General features: G+C 47.1%; 1 pseudogene; it reads left to right on the forward strand.

Moving 5' to 3' along the window:
- The first annotated feature begins 17,972 nt into the window (after nt 1–17,972).
- Nucleotides 17,973–20,786, forward strand: part of LOC119310355 — a 45,343-nt pseudogene continuing 42,529 nt past the window's right edge.

A 20,786-nucleotide genomic window follows, 5' to 3' on the forward strand; every position in this document is an offset into this window, starting at 1 on the left:
TTCCCCTCAAGCTGAAGGGACCAGCTCGACACTAGTTGAAAATCCTCCCTGAAAACTCAATTGGAACTTGGGAGGAACTTGAAGACGCTTTCAGGGCCAATTTTCAAGGGACTTATGTCCGGCCTCCGGATGCAGACGATCTAAGTCACATAATCCAATAGCCCGGAGAGTCCGCCCGCAAGCTTTGGAATAGATTCCTCACTAAGAAGAATCAAATTGTGATTGTCTGGATGCCGAAGCCTTAGCGGCATTCAAACATAGCATTCGTGAGGAATGGCTTGCCAGACACCTCGGCCAAGAAAGGCCAAGGACAATGGCAGCCTTAACAAGCCTTATCACCCGCTTTTGCGCGGGGGAAGATAGCTGGCTAGCTCGTAAAGGCACCAGCGACCCCAGCACATCCGAAATAAGGGATGGCAACGGGAAGCCACGACGTAATAAAAACAAACGCCAAAATAAGGAAGAGAGCCCGGATAACACAAGGTCAATGCCGGATTTAGGGGCTCTCGACCTGATTAGCAAAAGAAGCCATTTAAAGGCAGTAAAGAGGGATCGTCCGGTCTGAACAGAGTCTTGGATAGACTATGCCAAATTCATGGCACCCCGGAGAAACCTACGAACCACACTCATAGAGAATTCTGGGTCTTCAAGCAGGTCGGCAAATTAAATGCCGAACACAAGGGGAGGGAATCACCAAGTGAAGACGAGGACGAACCTCGCCAGCCGAACACTGGGGGACAGAAAAAATTCCCTCCAGAGGTTAAAATAGTAAACATGATCCACGCAACTCACACATTCACGAGAAGACATGAACGCGCGCTCAGAGACGCGCACGATGTAGAGCCCATCGTACCTACATCTGACTACTGGATGTCTCGTCCGATCACTTTCGATCACATGGACGGCCGAGCTAGTATTCGGTGCGGAGGATCACAGGCCTTGGTGCTTGACCCAATAATCGACGGATACCGTCACACCCGTGTCCTCATGGACGGCGATAGTAGTCTCAATTTAATATACGAGGACACTGTCCGCAAAATGGGGATAAACCCATCCAGAATTAGCCAAAGCAACACCACCTTTGAAGGGGTGATACCAGGAGTTGAAGCCTACGGCAGGGGCTCCATCATGCTGGAAGTAACATTCGGCTCTCCAGGCAACTCCAGAAGCAAAGAACTACTCTTCACCATCGCACCGTTCCAAAGCGGCTATCATGCATTGCTTGGAAGAACGGCCTTCGCCCGCTTCAACGCATTGCCGCACTATGGCTACCTTACACTCAAGATGCCTGGCCCACGTGGCGCCATCACCGTTAGCGGAATCACAAAGCGCTCTTCACACGCAGAGGAACACGCGACGGCCCTGGCGGCCGGACTATAAGCGACCTCCAATATCAAAAGACATGACTGGTCATTACGACCACAGACTCGGTTAGACGAGTCCGGTAGCCCGGATACAACTGAACCAGGGCACCGTACATATAATACCATAGCGGATACCAGGGGCTGTAAATATTTAATGCAGCCCCACAGCTGGCTCAACCTTACTGGCAGGCCAACATCTTACACTTTTATTATTAATCGCATACTCACATTGTACTCTCATACGAGTTTTCTTTTTTTCACAGACAACGTCCGCGTGATACCCTTCCAGGATACGGCACAACGGAGACAAAGGCGCAGACGTGCAGTAGGGCCCTGTTCAACAGGTTTCTTTTTAGATTAAGCCCTTGTGTAAACCTGTTCTACTGCCTCTTGTTGGTTAACCATCCCATGGGTTCCATACCCATAAAGGATACTGCCATTATTGGCATTTCGCCACGATAGATTCATCGCACATACCTGGAACCTTAGGGTTTATGGCAGGCTTTAGTCAGCCTGTTTTCTTTTACAAAGACTGAATACCTTCGGGAATGTTCGGCGTCACGAGTTTGGCCTTATATGCATCAGCTCCGACTCATGTATTTGGTCAAATGTTGGGTTTGCCCGGCTCCTGGGTTTGCCGCCTTATGTTCCGTTATTATCGGCTAAGGCAGGCCAAAGGAGAACTAATGCGATTGTGCCTTGGTTATTCCGGATGAACGCCTCAGTAGAGAAACTGTTCATGATACAGCGAGAGACTGTTCAACCACTCAAAGACTCACCAGAATCTTTAAGGATTCCTCCGCATTAACTAAGGGCATTTTCCGGCCACGTACATACGCGCCCATATTCGGATGCATGTGAATGTACCAGGGGCTACATAGTAGCCCCACTGTTAGACCCCCATGGCTAAGCGAAAGTGTTACAGCTATATGGTCTGGTTGCCTAGTTCGACGTGTGATCACCTCCTTAATGGACCAAGACGTTGGATCAAGTGTGATTAAGCATACTTCTCACGAACACCCCCGCATTGTATGCGTGGGGGCTGAAGCCAACGACTGCTATCTTTCGGACTACTCATATCTATATAAAAACGGCTGCAAAGGGGACACAATCATACTTCCGGGCAAAATGTATAAATACAGCCAAATAATCAAAATAAACATTGCTTTTTACAATGATTCGACTTATCATTCGAACAAGATATTCTTCGAGCACTGCGCTTCTATCAGGCGGGCACCTTCTGTGACCTGCACCAAGTAGTGCTCGGCCGGATATTGGCTTCCCGCCGGATCCTGGGTCACTACAATAGTGGCCTCCATATCCGTCCAATATGCTTTTACACGGGCAAGAGCCATCCGCGCACCCTCTATGCACGCCGACCTCCTCATGGCGTCAATCCGAGACATGGCCCCAAGGAATTGCTGCACCAAACCAAAGTAGATGTCCTGCTTAGGCCCCTTTGGCCAAACATGGTCTATTATAGACCGCATTGCAAGCCCGGACAGCCTATGGAGCTCCGCCATAGCAGCCACGTTCTCATTCAGCGGCAGCGAGCGAGTGGGAGCATTGAACTGCGTCCAGAAAAGCTTCTCCACTTCTTTATCACCTTGACCCTCGAAGAACTTGACAGTGTTAGCTGTACTATTCGCCAAGTCCGCATATGCGTCTGCAAGACTCACGCGCCTAGCCAGGGGAGCATACTTCGGATCCAAGAACTTTGTCCGCAATAAGTAGGAGCCCCCAGCCATGATTTTGTCGGCCTGTTGGAGCTCCTCCCGCATACCCCGGATCTCGGTTTGCATCTCCTTCGCGGCATTAAGTGCCTTGTCCAGCTCGGCCGAACTAGCCTTATTCTCCTTTTCTAGGAGTACATATCGGTGGGCGGCATTTTTCAACTCCTCAGCCATTTTGGCTATCTTCTCCTTGCTTCGGCGATGAGCAGCCTGTTCAGCTCTCAATTCTTCAGCCGCCTTTATGGCAGCCGCATTGCTAGCCCGAGCTTGTTCCTTGGCCTGAGCAAGTTCCGCCCTCAGGGCCTCCACAGAAGCAGCACCATCTGCAGTGCAAACACATGGCATTAACATTATAACACTACCATATTTTCCTATACAACATAATAAGGGAAGTAGAGCACATACCCTGTGACTCCTCCAGCCGTTTGTTCACCAGCGTGATATCGGCATCAATAGATCCGATCTACCTCCTTAGGCAACTTCAACAGACTGGTCGGCTGGCGGATCCTTGCATACCTGCGCACATGTATAGAGTAGCCATTACTATATGATCCCCCGTTTGCCGCCTATGGCGGGCAACCAGAGTCTCAGGGGCTACTATCCATAGGGGGCACACCTAGCGCGTGCTTTATATCCAAAAAGTTGTGCATTCTTCACTACTTACCTCAAAGCTTTTGAGCAGGCTTGTAAATGCCTCATTCAAACCGTTTGTAGCGGATGAAATCTTCATGAGCACCGTGCTCATTAAAGAGCGGTGCTCCTTTGAGAGCGCGGCTCGCTCCACAAGGCATGTCAGTGCGTCCGGCCGAACATCAAACTGTGTCGGACCCTTGTCATCACCCCCCGTGGGAGACAAACACTCCGGGTTCAGGGCGACTGACGTGTTAGCCTCCGCCTTTGGCAGATCCGGACTCGCCCGCTTCATGAGGCGGAGAGGTGGGTGGGGTCTCACTCTCCATCATCTCCGGAAGAAGATCTCCCGAAGACGAACTCTGTTGAGAAGAGTTGCTCACCGGACTGCAAAGGATGAAGTCCCGGTTATGGATCTCGGAGAAACACCATATCTTCGAATTAATGAATAACTTATGGCTCGGTGGAGGGCTGGCCCGTTGGTGGGCACGACACGGTGAGAGTGCCCGCCGCGGCAGAGCCCCTTGGTAATACCTTCTTCCCTTGCTTGGGCATCTCCGCCTCCAAGTCTTCTGAGGCTGCCCTCTTCTTCCCGCGTGGGGAGGAGGCTTTAACCTCCCCTTCCCGGCTATCCTCCATAAGAGAGGTAGCGATTCCCCCGGTCTGGATGCATAGTGCGGCTTCCACCCTTTCCTTCACCTTTCCGTGTGGGGATTTTGCTGAGCGCCCGACCAAGCATCTTTGCAATGGTTAGACCAGGCGAGCCCTCAGGAAGTGGCGCCGGACACCTGATTCTCTCCGCCTTGTTGAGCCATTCCTGGCCACAGAGGGATTTTCAAAATAATAGTTATGATAATTATAACTAAAGTGTCCGGCTTTCAAGTTACTTACTTGGGCATCTAGGCGATTGCAGCTTAGGCCCGCATCCTCGGTGGTGTCCGAACACTTTACTTGTGGTCCGAAGAATAATTTACACACCCCTTCAAGCTTCAGGCCGAAGAAGTGCTTAATATTCCGCGGACCCTCCGGATTGAACTCCCACATACAGAGGGGCCGACGTTTGCACGGCAACATCCGTCGGACTAGCATCACTTGCATTATGCTAACAAGACTTATGTCCCTCTCAATGAGCTCCCGGATGCGATTCTGCAGTTCTGGTACATCACCAGCAGACCCATAATTCCGTCCTACGTCGGTCCAAGACGCCAACTGTGACGGAGAGCCCGAGCGGAATGTGGGGGCGGCTACCCACTTTGTGCCTCTAGGAGCTGTGGTATAAAACCACCTCTGTTGCCATTCATCAGATACTTCCGGAAAAGAACCATCTGGCCATGGGGCATCAGCGTTCCTGCTTATTCTAGCACCTCCGCACTCCGCGTGTCGCCCCTCGATCATCTTCGGCTTCACATTGAAGGTCTTGAGCCATAAGCCGAAGTGTGGGGAGACGTGGAGAAAAGCCTCGCACACAATAATGAACGACGAGATATGGAGGATGGCATCTGGAGCCAAATCATGAAAATCCAACCCGTAGTAGAACATGAGTGTAACACCCCGGATTCAATGCGCCAGGTGTCTGTCAGTTATTCGCCGTCGTTGCCATGTCATTTGCTAGCGTGTTGCATTTTGCCATGTCATCATCTGCATTTCATCCGCATGTTTTTCAAAACTTGCATCCGTTCGGGTTCGCCCGGTTCTCTCCGTTGTCCGTTTGAAGTCCGGACCATTCGCGCGCGCCCGTCGCCCCCTCTCAGACCTTGTTTCATGTGCGGGTGTTAAACTTTCTCGGAATGGCCCGAGGTTTGCCAAGCGGCCTTGGTATAGCACCGGTAGACCGCCTGTCAAGTTTCGTGCCATTTGGAGGTCGTTTGATACTCCAACGGTCAACCGTGTAGCCCGAAACCCCCTTTTCTCTTGCAGCCGAGCAACCCCTCCAAAGTGGCCCAAAACCCACCAAACTCCCCTCCATGATCTCGGTCGTTCGATCACGATAGTGTGGGCGAAAACCGCTCCTCATTTGGACTCTCCTAGCTCCCTACGCCTATATAAATGTCCTCCCCGTTCATTTTCGCGGATCAAACCCTAGCAAACTCCTCCCCGTGCCGTCCGACATGTCCATCCGCGTCGGACATGTCTGCCGGACACGTCGCCCGGCCCAATCAGATCGCGCCACGTCGTCAACCCCGCCGCCTCAGCCAACCGCGTCTCGCCACCTGTCCCGCGCCGCCGTTCCCCGCGCCGCGGACCACCCGGCCCGCAGCTGGCCCGCGCGGCCCGCGCGCCCGCGCCGCCGCCCGAGCGCGCCCGTTCCCGCCGGTGGCCGCGCCTCGGCCGTCCGCTCGCCGACGCCCTCCTTCTCGCCGCCGGCGTGGTCCCGCCGCCGGCGCCCTCGCCGCCCGTTGCCGTCAGCCGCTGCCCGACCCTGTCGTCGCCGCCCTCCTGCTCGCCGCCACCCCGGGCGACCGCGCCGCCCGCTCGCCAGCCCCGCTGCGGGCCATCTCCCCGGCCAGATCTGGCCTGGCCGCGGCCGGATCCGTCCCTCCCCTGGCCGGCCGCCGTCTCCCCGTCGCCGGACCTCGCCTCGGTCGCCGCCGGCCACGCCATGGCCTCGTTCCGCTCGAGCTCGGGGATGAGCACCCGCTCGTGGGCCGCGCCCCCCTGCTGGCCCATCTCCAAGGCCCAACCCAGCCGGCCCCTTCCCGCGACCTAGGCCGAAGCCCAGTGGTGAGCCGCCTCAATCCCGTGCCCTGTGCATCGTTTAGCATCATAGCGCCCACTCTGTTTTTTTCCTAAAAATGACAAAGTCCCCGAATCTATGACATTATCATGTCATGTTCATCGCATCATATCTCTGCATCCGTAGCTCCGTTTTATGCGTGTAATATGTCAAATTGTTCGCCTCAACGAGTACTTCATTTCATTCCATTGCATCATGTTCATTTGAGCTGATCTTGATGCCCGAATCATTGTTGCAATAGTGCTTCACAATGTTAGTTCTTGTTTCTTAACAGAACATGCTCATTTTTCATTTTTGCCATGTTTGATGTGTGCATCCTATGAGGTTGATGTCTACATGTGTTTTGATCTATGCTATGTCTTCTTTACAGAGGTGCTTACCATGTATTTTTGTGATCAATGTGGTGACTAGCACAAGCATGCAAACTAGGCATCGTGTGTTGCTGATTTTAGTCCCTGTTCTGCTGTTATTTTGATGCCATGTAAACTTGATGCTACAGAGAGATCCATGCATATGTTGAGATACTTTAGTAAGCATGTTTTGAACATATGGTTATCCTCTATCCATTCATGCCCCTGGTTGCAATTATGGAGTAGCGTAGCATGTCATTTTCATGCTCTACTTTTGCTTCAAAATGTTTCCTGGCACATTGTTTACATGTTATTCAATTTTGCCAAGGTTGTTGTAGTTGATCCTTGCATGCTATGAATTTGTTCTTGCCTTGGTTTGTTTCATAAACATGTCTTCTTGCTGATGCTATGTTTATCTTGTCATGCAATGACTTGTGGTGAGTGAATCAAGCTTGTTAAGTAGGGTACTTGATGTTTCTGTTTTGCTAGGCTGAATATGTTATTTCGTGATGCCATGTAAACCTGCTGCTACAAGTCATTCTATGCATAATCTGGAGATGTTCACTAAGGATCTTTTGTTATACATGTCATGCTCTATCCATCCATGCACCTGGTTGCATTTATAGCCTGCTGTAGCATGTTGTAATCTTGCTCCAAAGTTGCTAAATAATGTTGATGTCAGCCTGTTAACATTAAGTTCAGTTGTTTCCATGTGTTTTGCTAGTGTTCCATGCACCCTATGACCTTGCTCTTGCCATGCTTAGCTTAACAAACATGTCTTCTTACTGTTGGTTGCCTTGCCATGTATTGCTCTGTGGTGAGTCGTACAAGCTCACCAACATGCCTTCATAATTCTGTTTCTGCCATGTTTGAATCTGTATTATAACTTGCTATGTTTACATGGATGCCATCATATCTTCTGATCCTTTTTGGCTTATGGTCAGTAAGGGACTCTTGTTCTATGCAATTAGTAGGTTCATTCCATGCCTTTGTTTGCCATGATAAGTTCCTGTAACATGTTGTTTGGTAGCTCTAAACATTGCAACCTGATGTTATTTTCTACAAAGTCTGAAACTGATATTATTTGCAATCTTGCCATGTGTGTTTGAGCATGTTCTAGTGATTTCTGGAGATAGCTCGGTGTTCATGTTTTGTTATGATTTACCTGTACATCATGCCCATGCCTTTTGTTTTCTTGTTGAGCTCATGTAGCATGTTGTTTTGATGCTTGCAATATGCCTAGTTGCTGTTTTGGACAGCTTGTCCTTCAAACTTGTATAGCGTGTGTGTGTTGAACCGTTGCTCCGTTTTGAGTGTGCTATATATAAAACTTGCTTAGAATTGCATGTAGTTTCATATTATCATGTTTCATCCTTGTTTTGAGGTGTTTTCTTGATGTTTGGGTGCATTTTTCATCAATGCCATGTTTAACTTGCTTTGCTCATATCTTCTAGGCCGTAGCTCTGAACTAAATGAACTTTATATGTAACTTGAATAGAATCTCGTGTAGATCATCTTTGTGCATCTTAACTTGCTGTCTAACAACTTCAACTTAATGTTTGTTGAGATCTGGACCAATTTCGACATTTGCATATGAGGACTTACCGGAATTGTTATATGTTGTTCCCGGCCTCATTTAAACTTGCCTTGATGTGTTGCTCTTGTTTGCATCATCCCTTGCCATGAGTAGCTTCATGTAGGCTTGTCATGCATCATGCTTGTTGTGCATCATGCCTTGTTCATGTGTGGTGTGTTTACTATGTTGTGTGCTTCTTCTCGATAGTTCCCGTTTCGTTGCGATCGTGAGGATTCGTTCGTCTACGCTTGGTTCGGCTTCATCCGTTCGTCTTCTTCATGGACTCGTTCTTCTTCCTCGCGAGATTTCAGGCAAGATGACCGCTACCCTGGATCTCACTACTATCATTGCTATGCTAGTTGCTTCGTTCTATCGCTATGCTGCGTTACCTATCTTTTGCTCATCAAGCCTCCCAAATTGCCATGAACCTCTAACCTTTGACACATTTCCCAGCAAACCGTTGCTTGGCTATGTTACCGCTTTGCTCAGCCCCTCTTATAGCGTTGCTAGTTGCAGGTGAAGTTGAAGATTTCTCCATGGTGGACAGGATTTGGTTGGGATATCACAATATCTCTTATATTATTAATGCATCTATATACTTGGTAAAGGGTGGAAGACTTGGCCTTTTTCCTGGTATTGTGTTCCACTCTTGCTGCCCTAGTTTCCGTCATACCGGTGTTATGTTCCCGGATTTTGTGTTCCTTACGCGGTTGGGTGATTTATGGGACCCCCTTGACAGTTCGCTTTGAATAAAACTCCTCCAGCAAGGCACAACCTTGGTTTTACCATTTGCCTCACCACCACCTACCTTTTCCTTGGGTCGGCCAACCCGAGGGTCATATTTATTTTAGCCCCCCAGGGCCAATGCTTGTCTAAGTGTTGGTCCAAACCGAGCAATGTCCGGCGCCCCCTGGGCAACCAGGGTCTATGCCAACCCGACGTCTGGCTCATCGGGTGTGCCCTGAGAACGAGATATGTGCAGATCCTATCGGGATTTGTCGGCACAGCGGGTGGTATTACTAGTCTTGTTTTACCATTGTCGAAATGTCTTGTAAACCGGGATTTCGAGTCTGATTGGGTCTTCCTGGGAGAAGGTATATCCTTCGTTGATCGCGAGAGCTTATCATGGGCTAAGTTGGGACACCCCTGCAGGGTATAATCTTTCGAAAGCCGTGCCTGCGGTTATAGGCAGATGGGAATTTGTTAATGTCCGGTTGTAGATAACTTGACACCAGATCCGAATTAAAATGCATCAACCGTGTGTGTAGCCGTGATGGTCTCTTTTCGGTGGAGTCCGGGAAGTGAACACGGTTTTGGGTTATGTTTGACGTAAGTAGGAGTTCAGGATCACTTCTTGATCATTGCTAGCTTCACGACCATTCCGCTTGTTCTCTTCTCGCTCTTATTTGCGTATGTTAGCCACCATATATGCTTAGTCGCTGCTGCAACCTCACCACTTTACCCCTTCCTTTCCCTTTAAGCTTTGCTAGTCTTGATACCCATGGTAATGGGATTGCTGAGTCCTCGTGGCTCACAGATTACTACAACAACAGTTGCAGGTACAGGTTATGCGATGATCATGACGCGAGGGCGATGTTTGCTTGTTTGGAGTTCTTCTTCTACTTCTTCTTCGATCAGGGGATAGGTTCCAGGTCGGCAGCCTGGGATAGCAGGGTGGATGTCGTTTGAGTTTCTGTTTGTGTTTCATCCGTAGTCGGATGTTGCTCTTATGTATTGTGATGTTGTATTCGTGTGGCATTGTATGCCTTTTGTATGTATCCCCATCTATTATGTAATGTTGATGTAATGATATCCACCTTGCGAAAGCATTTCAATATGCGGGTCTATCCTTGGTGGGACCTTTGAGGTACTTTTGGATAGGGTTGCATATTGGGTGTGACAATGAGCCCCCTCACAAAGGGGTCGAGGGTGAGGCCCAGGCCTCGGAGGAAGTGAGGAACGAACACAACACTCTCATTGGGCTCCGACGTAGGGATAACTTGCCTCGGAGCAGGAAGCCTGTGCTGGATATCAACAGTCAGGTATCCGACCTCCCTAAGCTTCGTAATGTCCTCCTCTTGAATCGAGGAGGCCACCCACCAGCCTTTTGCGTCGGATCCGGACATGTTGGAGGATCTGGGGGGTTGAAGCTTGGGCCTTGGGTGTTAGAACTCGAGGTGCGAGAAGGAGCAGGGGAGGTGGAAAAGAGGCGTAGGCCTTGACCCCTTTATAAAAGGGATGAATATTAAGAGTCCTCAGCGTGACCGCTTGAGAATTATCTAAAATACACAGAGTCATACCAACGGTCGCCGTAGGGTCACGCACGCCCATATTGATGAAAGATCCCGTAATAAGAGGAACACGATCTCTGCTTTGGTAGGACGTGCCAATAAAACTGCCTCGCAATGCGGGTCAAGGTAGAGCAGGAAACGTCGGTTCGTGTTGGACTAGGCCATGATGCAAGGGCACGATGTACGAAGATTGCTGGCAGAGTGGATTTATACTATGATCCCTACCATGCTGTGTGAAGATCATCTCACAGATCCGGACACGGTCTACGTGTTTGATAACAACCTTGGAGTATTCGGAAGGAGGAACCCGCCTTGCAATGCCGAAGACAAGACTGCGCGCCGGACTCATCGTCATTGAAGCCCGGTTCAGGGGCTACTGAGGGAGTCCTGGATTAGGGGGTATCCGGACAGCCGGACTATATTCATCATCCGGACTATTGAAGCGTGAAGGTACAAGACTCAATACTTCGGCCCGTGTCCGGATGGGACTCTCCTTTGCATGGAAGACAAGCTTGGCGATACGGATATTATGTTTCCTTCCTTGTAACCGACTCCATGTAAACCCTAGCCCTCTCCGGTGTCTATATAAACCGGAGAGGATGGTCCTTAGAAGGCCGATCACAATTACAATCATACCATCATAGGCTAGCTCTTAGGGTTTAGCCTCTACGATCTCGTGGTAGATCTACTCTTGTACTACACATATCTTCAATATTAATCAAGCAGGAAGTAGGGTTTTACCTCCATCGAGAGGGCCCAAACCTGGGTAAACATTGTGTCCCTTGCTTCCTGTTACCATCAGCCTAAGACGCACAGATCGGGACCCCCTACCCGAGATCCGCCGGTTTTGACACCGACAGCCGGCGAGAGTGATGTTATGTCCCTTGGTTGGGATTTGTTACAATATTTCACTCTAAATTAAACGAATGGCAAGCCATGCCTTGTTTCAAAGAAAATATGACAGTCACAGCCGAGTTGAAAAGGGCAGGAACATCTAACTCGAGCTTACAAACAGTACAAAAGCACGACGGTTAATTGTTCATCACGTTTACAAAAAAACCCAGGTTGAAAAGGGCAACAACATCTAACTCCAGCACTGTTTTTGGCAGTCATAGTTAAATGGATCGGTCAGGTCCATAGAATGAACATCCTGGGTCGTAAAATTTACTAGATTATGACCACAATATGTTGTAAATAGAAGCCCGACACATTCACATGCTCTTTTGCCCACCTGAAACTCCTTTTTTTGCTCTTCGACATACCCATCCGTCAAAACCATGCTGCTGATAAACTTAAGCCTGATGGACAATAGTAACCTCGCATTCAGCATGAAGAATGTGACAAATCTAGTGTTTGCGCGGTTGTCTACATATTGTTCTAGCGCTATTGTCTTCAATCGAATCTCATGAGAAGTGAGAAAATCTCGATGCTTAGGAATACACCGATTGGTTATAACTTTCTTACCCCGTCTTGTTGCCTAAATAGACATGAAGATTGAAAATAGTTAAGGTCTAAAAAAAGAGTGTTGAAAGAGCAACAGCTGAACGGTTAATTCTAGTACACTATGCGGGCTTCTAATGTGCGTGTGAAATTATCACCTTTATATACAACTTCTCCAGACATGGAAAGCATTGCAGCAAGCCAATAATCTTGTTCGGATCAAAACTAATCATTTGGATATATAAGATCTTGACAGAATCCAGCACCATTGATAGGTCATCCATGGAGAAACTCTTCATTGAGCATAGAACATAATATTAGTACAAAATGTGTACTCCAAGCTAATATATAACTTATGGGCAGAAATTTAAAATGCATCTTATGGTTACAAGTGTAGATGATAATATAAAGTACCTGAAGAATTATGGAGCCAAACACCATATTGAAATGAGCACAGAGATCATGTATTATACCCAAGGTCTCCAGTTTAGGCGCAGAGAGGACGATTATTTGCAACGGTGAATAACTAGAATCAAGGATCAACTTTTGAAGTGAAGTTGCATCTTGGATGATGAGCTGCCTTCCATCAAAAGGAATTCCAATTCTTACAAGGTTAGGCGACTTTCTTTGGAGACAACCGATTCTAACTGTGAAAAAAGCACCAAGCACTCCAGGGCAGTGCAACTGAAGTGGATGATGTTGTTCAATGAGGCCTCCGATATACGAACCCGCACAAGTGAAAGTTTCTTGAGAAATGGGAGTCGAAGGTTTAGTACCAGATTGTCTGGTAGGTAGCACAGCGCAAAGGTGGCGGTGTGGAGAGAGGAGGAAAACCGCGATATGGACATTGGTGCTGAGGGCACAAGTTCATGGCGTTCGGTATGTGGTATGTGATTTCCAAGGGAATAGTAGAACTCAAGCAGCTGTAGTTCTGTGAATTCAGGGGATTTCAGCCAGGCGTCCACCGTGCAGGGCATGGTATGCTTGCTCAGGTAGCATGACGGGATGCAGAGGCTTTGAGCGGAGACCTCGTGGGAGCAGATGATGGCTCTGGGGATTTCAAAATCATTGAAGAGAGATAGCTGACGACAGTCGAGATTAAAGGGCACGGCGCGCCCTAGGGGGCGCCACCGAATTGAGAGGACTTGGGTGCGGCAGCAATCCTTGGTGGGGAGAAGCGAGATGATCTCCCCAAGGACGGCGTCCGGGAGATTGCTGATGCGGTACACCCAAGATTCTACGGGTTCCTGGGATCCGGTGGGGGCGGGGTCGCCGCTTCTCCTCGCGCTGCCGGGTGCGGGATCTACAACAGGCGTCGCCACTCACGGGAGCCTCATCTTCTTGGTGATGGGGTCAGCCGACTCCATTTTCCTCGAAGGCGTCGCATCGTGCTCACAGATTTGAGCAGGGTAACGAATGGCGAGCCTAGTTGTAGTGCGAGTGAAGAAGAAGGGGAGCTGAGGTTTTTTCTATAGTAGTGAGGAAGAAGGGGAGCTGGGGTTTTCTATAGGAGTGAGGTGAGAAATTTGGGCGTAAGAGTGGAGCGAGCTGACGTGAGGTGGGTGGGAGCGAGGAGGAAGAAGAGCACCCAGGTTTTTTGGGGGGCGGTGTGCTGGGTGTGGGTAGCGCCTCTCATTCAGTAAATGTAGGGCTTTTGAATTGATTTTACTATTTACTAGTGTGGATGGCCTATTTTGTCTTGGGCCCAGAGAAACAATTACTACTAGTATAGTGGAGAAACTCTACAGCTACCCAGAAAAACAATTACTACTAGTACAGTGGAGACACTCTACCGCTTCTGGCTCCTCCTAGGTCATTGAAACATCTCCCTCTATTGAATGTCGTTATACTTTTGTTCACTGACATGCGGGCCATGTAGTGCATGGGCGCAAATGCCATCCACCAAATTAGAAGGCAGTATGCAGGCGGAGAGTCAGCCCGGGTGTAGCACGGCAGTAACGAGCCATCGTATCACAACCCCCCCCCCCTGCAGTCCAAGTTTGACGGACGAAGCAACCATCATTTCACTCTTTGCTGAATCCCCTTCTCCCTCACCGTCTTCAAGAAAGGCAACACTCGCATCTGCCACTGTTCTTCTCTCCCAACGAAGGGAAGGTAAGCGGATCCGTGATGTTGGTATATTTTCGTTCAGAGAAAAAAAATTGCAAAGCAGTAACCGATCCTCACTCTCTTTTTTGTTTCATTGTGATTGCGACTGTGTTTTCCTTTCAGTGGTCTCCTAGTATTCGTCAGTTTCATGATGGACCAAGGAGAACCAGGCAAAGATCTGTCGATATTGGAGCAGACATGGGAGGCTGATCCCCACGAGACAGAGAGCTCCAAGAAGATGGAGGCAGCCATCGAGCCGACCCCAGATACGCTCACGGCTACTACAAGAAATATGTCAACTTGTGACCACCACTATTGGTCACTGAAAGGTCATGGTTTTTCATTTGCGACCTTTTTGTGACCAAAAAACAGAAGGTCAAAAGCTAGCGGTCATAAACTGACTATAGCGACCTTTCTTATGGAATGGTCGAAGACGTTTATGACCAAAATATGTCCACTATGGCGTTTTGGTCACTAGCAATCTCCCCAGGCCACGTAGGCATCCAGCGTGGCAAGCTGATGTGGCACAAGATTCAGCACGGTCCAATTCGGTTTTCTACATGGGCCTAGCCCAACAATTTAGCCTTTCTATATTTTTTTTCCTGTGCTTTTATTAGCTACATGGGCCTGGCCCAAGAATTCGGCCTTTTTATTTTCTAGGCCATGGCCTTTTTTATTTTATTTTTTCCAAAAGATGAGCCCACTAGTGAGATGGGACCCAGTTGTCAGGTTCTAACAAGTGGGTCCCAGTTGTCACTGTTATATTCTTCAGATCTCAATTTTCCAGTAAATAAATAACAATATTTAAATACGAACAGAGAGAAAACAAAATGCTTCAAACAGAGCACGACTAATTAGGAAAATATGGTACACATCATGAATACAATCAGAAAGAGTCAAACTTGGCACATTATTACAATCAAACTTGTTCATCCTGGTAACACAACAAGGATGGATCATCTTGGTAACACATTATTACAGAAAAATATGGTTCACATCAAGTTTACAATAAAAAATGTTCACATCAGGTAACACAACTATCATAGTATAACTAGCTCCAATGCTTCTCCCAACTTGTTCATCCTGGACCTCACGACAAAACATGGATGAAGGCCATCATCTGCAAGTTACCAAGAAAAATGGTTAGAACAAGCAAAATGCGACATTTTTACCATTTAAGCATAGAAGAACAGGGTCAACAACATTTCTATCTTTGAAAATGAACCAGGATTTCAATCTTTGAACAGCAAAAAATTGATACAGTAGATCATTTGCGGTTTAAAACAACCCCTAAGGAGACACATGTTGACACATTTATTTGGCACCATCTGTAGAAATTGAACCTCATAAACATGCAATGTGGAATTTGTATCTCAAAGAAGTATACATACTTATCAGGTTTAATTAGCACATAAACATGCAATGTGGAATTTGTATCTCAAAGAAGCATACATACTTATCAGGTTTAATTAGCACAGAGAAGCCAAATGCTAGTAACTCATGATTAGTACACAAGACAGGATTCAGCCCTCCTTTTGCGATTGAGCAACAACACCCGAGGAAATTAAAAGAAAGCAGCCCCCCAATTCCATTTCTATTTTATTACACACATGGTGCATACAGACTGCCACTGTAAAAAAATACACGAACATGAATGAGCATCAGAGAAACTGAAAGTCGATGAAGGGAGCCACATCTCTCACTAAATTTTATCAGCAGTACTACATGTTTTTCTTCCTGACAGTGAGCAGCACCACAAGTTCATAACACACACAGGTGGTGTTCAGCAATTGGTGACATAATTGCCACCCTCTTATCTTAGCTAGTTCAGTGTAGCTAGAAGTAAACACTTCAGAACAAATAAAGTAACAGTTCAGTGTGACTACAAGGAACAGAAATGCATGCGTACCTCATGGAGGAGTGGAGGTTGGCGAAGGCGAGGGCGTCGTCGGGGCGGCCGGAGTTGGTACTCCTCCCGTGTCACCCGCTGCATCCTCTCATGCTCCTGCATGTACGTGTCCACCTGCACCTGTCGCAACCCAATCTTAGTAAGCTTCACTCTAAATAAAATCAGCAATCTAAGACCAATAGCATCTCTGAACTTACTGGGAAGTTGAGGATGCGGCGCTGGCGCTGGATGCGCACAAGCTTGGGCCACTTGATGAACCCGTGGAGGTACTTCTTGGGCGGTAGCGTGCCGCCGATGCCGAAATGCTTCGGCCTCTTATCGAACAGCGGGTTCACCACCTTGTCCTTCAACCAGACACCAACCCAACCCAGTCAGATCACACGCGCCACAGAGATTCCTAGAAGGAGTAGAGGGCTGGGTGTAGTACCACTGGCTTCTTCTTATGTTCCTCAGTTGCAGCCTTTGCAATCTCTCTTTCATATCCCTACGAACATACATAATCATCAGAATCAGCACTATAAGCTCTGGTTGCTCATCGAACATATAATTAACAAAACAGAATAGTTTGTGGACATTGCAAAAAAAACAAAAAGCACACATATATATTGAACAAAAGAAACAGCCAGGAATAGATGACTTAACAATTCATGTTTGTTAACAAAACAAGCTGCAGCCTCCTGCCCTGGAAAATATCAGTTAGAGTATATTAAACAGTGGGAAAATGGAATGCTTGCCTCAAATTCAGTGGCATTGTATCTCATGCACTTCAGTTGATTGCAATGGATGTTTTAAGTTTTTCTTGATGCGTCGCATCGCCCCACCCCTCTAATTAGACCGGTTTCTATTCATTACAAATAACCCATTTGAGAACTTGAGGAAACATAAATGCCCATCTCTGTTCTCTTCTGTCCTCCAAACAAATGCACTTATATCACTAGAGCAACAGTATAAGAATTCAACCTAACTATGGAAAACATAATGTGTTACTGGACTGCAATACCTAATGGAATTCACCAACCAACCCACGTAAAAATTTCTAATTTGGACACTGATTCAATATACTATGCAAATCGTCCTAGGTAAAGCAGAGTTCGCAACCAACTATCTATCAGACATCTAGGCGCACAAATTTAAAACACTGGATCAAGTGTCACTGCTAACATTCCTGGGTAGGATGAAACAAGATGGAGATGGAATTATTAAGCAAACAAGAGACTGGCTAGAAAATTTATAAAAGTGCAGAACACATTTGTCCTGCATACAGGACCCAAATTTGTACGGCTACAAAGTGGAGCGCGCAAGGTGATGGCAGCGAAGATGGAGTGGTGGCTGGATGGTGTGGTGCTGATTGGGTGGGGCGGTGGAGCGAGATGATGCTGGATGGATGGGTGATGCGGCCTCGGTGAGCGCAGGCAACATATGGCGACGGATCGAGGGTGCCAAACAGGGGAATCGGCTGAGGGGCTCACCGCGGTGCGGATGACGAGCTCGGGGAGGCTAGAGACATCGGAGCAGCGAGTGCGACGCGGATCGACGGGGGAAGGCGCGCGGCGGCCGACGGGGAAGAATCTCGGATCCGGCGATGTGGGGGCGCCCAGCTTGAACTGGTGGCCGTAGTCGATGCACAGGGGAGATGCGGAGCTCGTGGACACCTTCCCATGTTGCTGATCCCGTGATGTGGTGGGTGAGGAGGTGTGGATTGACGAGATCCACCCATCATCATCACCCTTCTCGAGGTTCATGACGCTCTTGGAGGATAGGGTGATGCGGATGCGGTGTTGCGCCTCCTGCGGGCACTCGAAGCTGGAATTGCCGGACTTCATCGGTGGCGGTCCCATGGAGGGGAGGGGACCTCTAGCCAGGGAGGGGAGGTGGCGCCGACGGAGTGGATGTGGTCGCCAGCGGGAGGAGGTGGCCGTGGGCACGGTGGCCATGGAGGAGGTGGTCGCCGCGGTCGAATGGATCTGGGATGTAGGAAGAGGGGAGAAGGAGAGGGTAGGGGCACCGACTGTGGAGTAGAGGGCAGCGGTGGCGGTGGGGGCAGCGGGTCGTCGATGGTGGCGGTGGGGGCAGCGGTAGATCGAGATCGAGGAGGGGGAGGCGGCGAGGAGATGGGGACGAGGGAGGAAGGGGGCGACGGGGGGAGGGGTCGATCTGAGCTAGGGTTTGGGCTGCGGGTGGGGGTATCTCCTTTTCTTTTCTTTTTTTTTCTTTTTTCTGTAGATAGATGGATGGATGGATGTGGGATGGAGAGATGGATGGATGTATGGATGGGCGCCATGTCATTGATCCGTTGGAAGAGTCCTGATTGGTTCGGTAAATCAGTGATTTAAAAAAGTGTCTAAGTACTAAAAATATAGGGATTTTGTGAAATAGCTATAAAAAATATTGTTCAAAATGGCACGACACAAATTTTCACTAGAGTTAGACCACATTTTATCGATAAGGACCAATTTCTATGCATTTTTGATCTTTCTAGCTAATTTTAATCATTTTCCGAGTGCCCAAAAGGAGGTTTTTTTGTGAAGGGCCTACCAAATAATTGTTGCAAAATTGGACCAAATCATTTTTATAAAATACTAGGCCATATTTAATGCACAATTGACCAAATGGTTGGGTGCAAAAGTTTTGATCCACCTCACATGAAAAAGACAAATTTCCGCCGATTCAGCTGGAAGCGGGTCAAATTTGAACTGCAGCTGCCTCATAGGTTGCTATTTATTTGTTCCAAAAATCATTTCTAGGTACATAAGTATCTATTTAATCAGAGAAACACCAAAAAAATCCAAGATTCAACCACTAGCTAGGAACGGTCATTCCCGCCGTTTTGACCGCATTTTGAAACGGACATAAAAAATTCAAAAAAAATCAAAACATTGGGAAACCTTCGCATTGTGTCATTATATGTGGACAAGTTCGCGGGAAAAATAACAAACTTGTAATATGGCAATTATTTTAAAAAAGTGTTCTCAGAAATGAGCTATCATCTCTGAAGATTCATGGCTTTTAAGCCAAATGATCAATCTTATGGCCACATTCGTGGCATAGTTTGTTCAAATGATCTCATATTGTGCACAACGGTGCATATTGGAATGGCAAACAATGTTGCCTAAGGAAGTTTTCATTTTCTTTGGACGAAAAAACCATTTTTCATTTTCCGAGTGCCCAAAAGGAGGGCTTTTTGTGAAGGGCCTCCCAAATAATTGTTGCAAAATTGGACCAAATCAATTTTCTAAAATACTAGGACATATTTAATGCACAATTAACAAATTGGTTGGGTGCAAAAAGTTTTGATCCACCTCTCATGAAAAAGACAAATTTCCGCCGATTCAGTTGGAAGTGGGTCAAATTTGGACTGCAGCTACCTCACAGTTTGCTATTTATTTTTTCCAAAAATCATTTATAGGTACATAAGTATCTATTTAATTAGAGAAACACCAAAAAAATCCAATATTCAACCACTAGCTAGGACTGGTCATTCCCGCCGTTTTGACCGCATTTTGAAACGGGCATAAAAAATTCAAAAAAAATCAAAACATTGTGAAACCTTCGCATTGTGTCATTATATGTGGACAAGTTCCCAGGAAAAATAACAAACTTGTAATACGGCAATTATTTTAAAAAAGTGTTCTCAGAAATGAGCTATCATCTTTGAAGATTCATGGCTTTCAAGCCAAATGATCAATCTTATGGCCACATTCGTGGCATAGTTTGTTCAAATGATCTCATACTGTGCACAAGGGTGCATATTGGAATGGCAAACAATGCTGCCGAAGGAAGTTTTCATTTTCTTTGGATGAAAAAACCATTTTTCATTTTCCGAGTGCCCAAAAGGAGGGTTTTTTGTGAAGGACCTCCCAAATAATTGCTGCAAAATTGGACCAAATCAATTTTCTAAAATACTAGGACATATTTAATGGACAATTGACAAAATGGTTGGGTCAAAAAGTTTTGATCCACCTCTCGTGAAAAAGACAAATTTCCACCGATTCAGCTGGAAGCGGGTCAAATTTGAACTGCAGCTGCCTCATAGTTTGCTATTTATTTTTTCCAAAAATAATTTCTAGTGACATAAGTACCTATTTAATCAGAGAAACACCAAAAAAATTCCAAGATTCAACCACTAGATAGGAGCGGTAATTCCCGCCGTTTTGACCGCATTTCCAAAAGGGCATAAAAAATTAAAAAAATTAAAAAATTAGGAAACCTTCGCATTGTGTCATTATATGTAGACAAGTTCCCAAGAAAAATAACAAACTTGTAATACGGCAATTATTTTAAAAGAGTGTTCTCAGAAATGAGCTATCATCTCTGAAGATTCATGGCTTTCAAGCCAAATGATCAATCTTATGGCCACATTCGTGGCACAGTTTGTTAAAATGATCTCATATTGTGCAAAAGGCTGCATATTGGAATGGCAAACAATGTTGCCTAAGGAAGTTTTCATTTTCTTTGGACGAAAAAACCATTTTTCATTTTCTGAGTGCCCAAAAGGAGGTTATTTTGTGAAGGACCTCCCAAATAATTGTTGCCAAATTGGACCAAATCAATTTTCTAAAATACTAGGACATATTTAATGCACAATTTACAAAATGGTTGGGTGCAAAAAGTTTTGATCCACCTCTCATGAAAAAGACAAATTTCCGCTGA

This window comes from Triticum dicoccoides, chromosome 5B (genome assembly GCF_002162155.2).
Source record: "Triticum dicoccoides isolate Atlit2015 ecotype Zavitan chromosome 5B, WEW_v2.0, whole genome shotgun sequence".
In the NCBI taxonomy this organism is placed as follows: Eukaryota; Viridiplantae; Streptophyta; class Magnoliopsida; order Poales; family Poaceae; genus Triticum; species Triticum dicoccoides.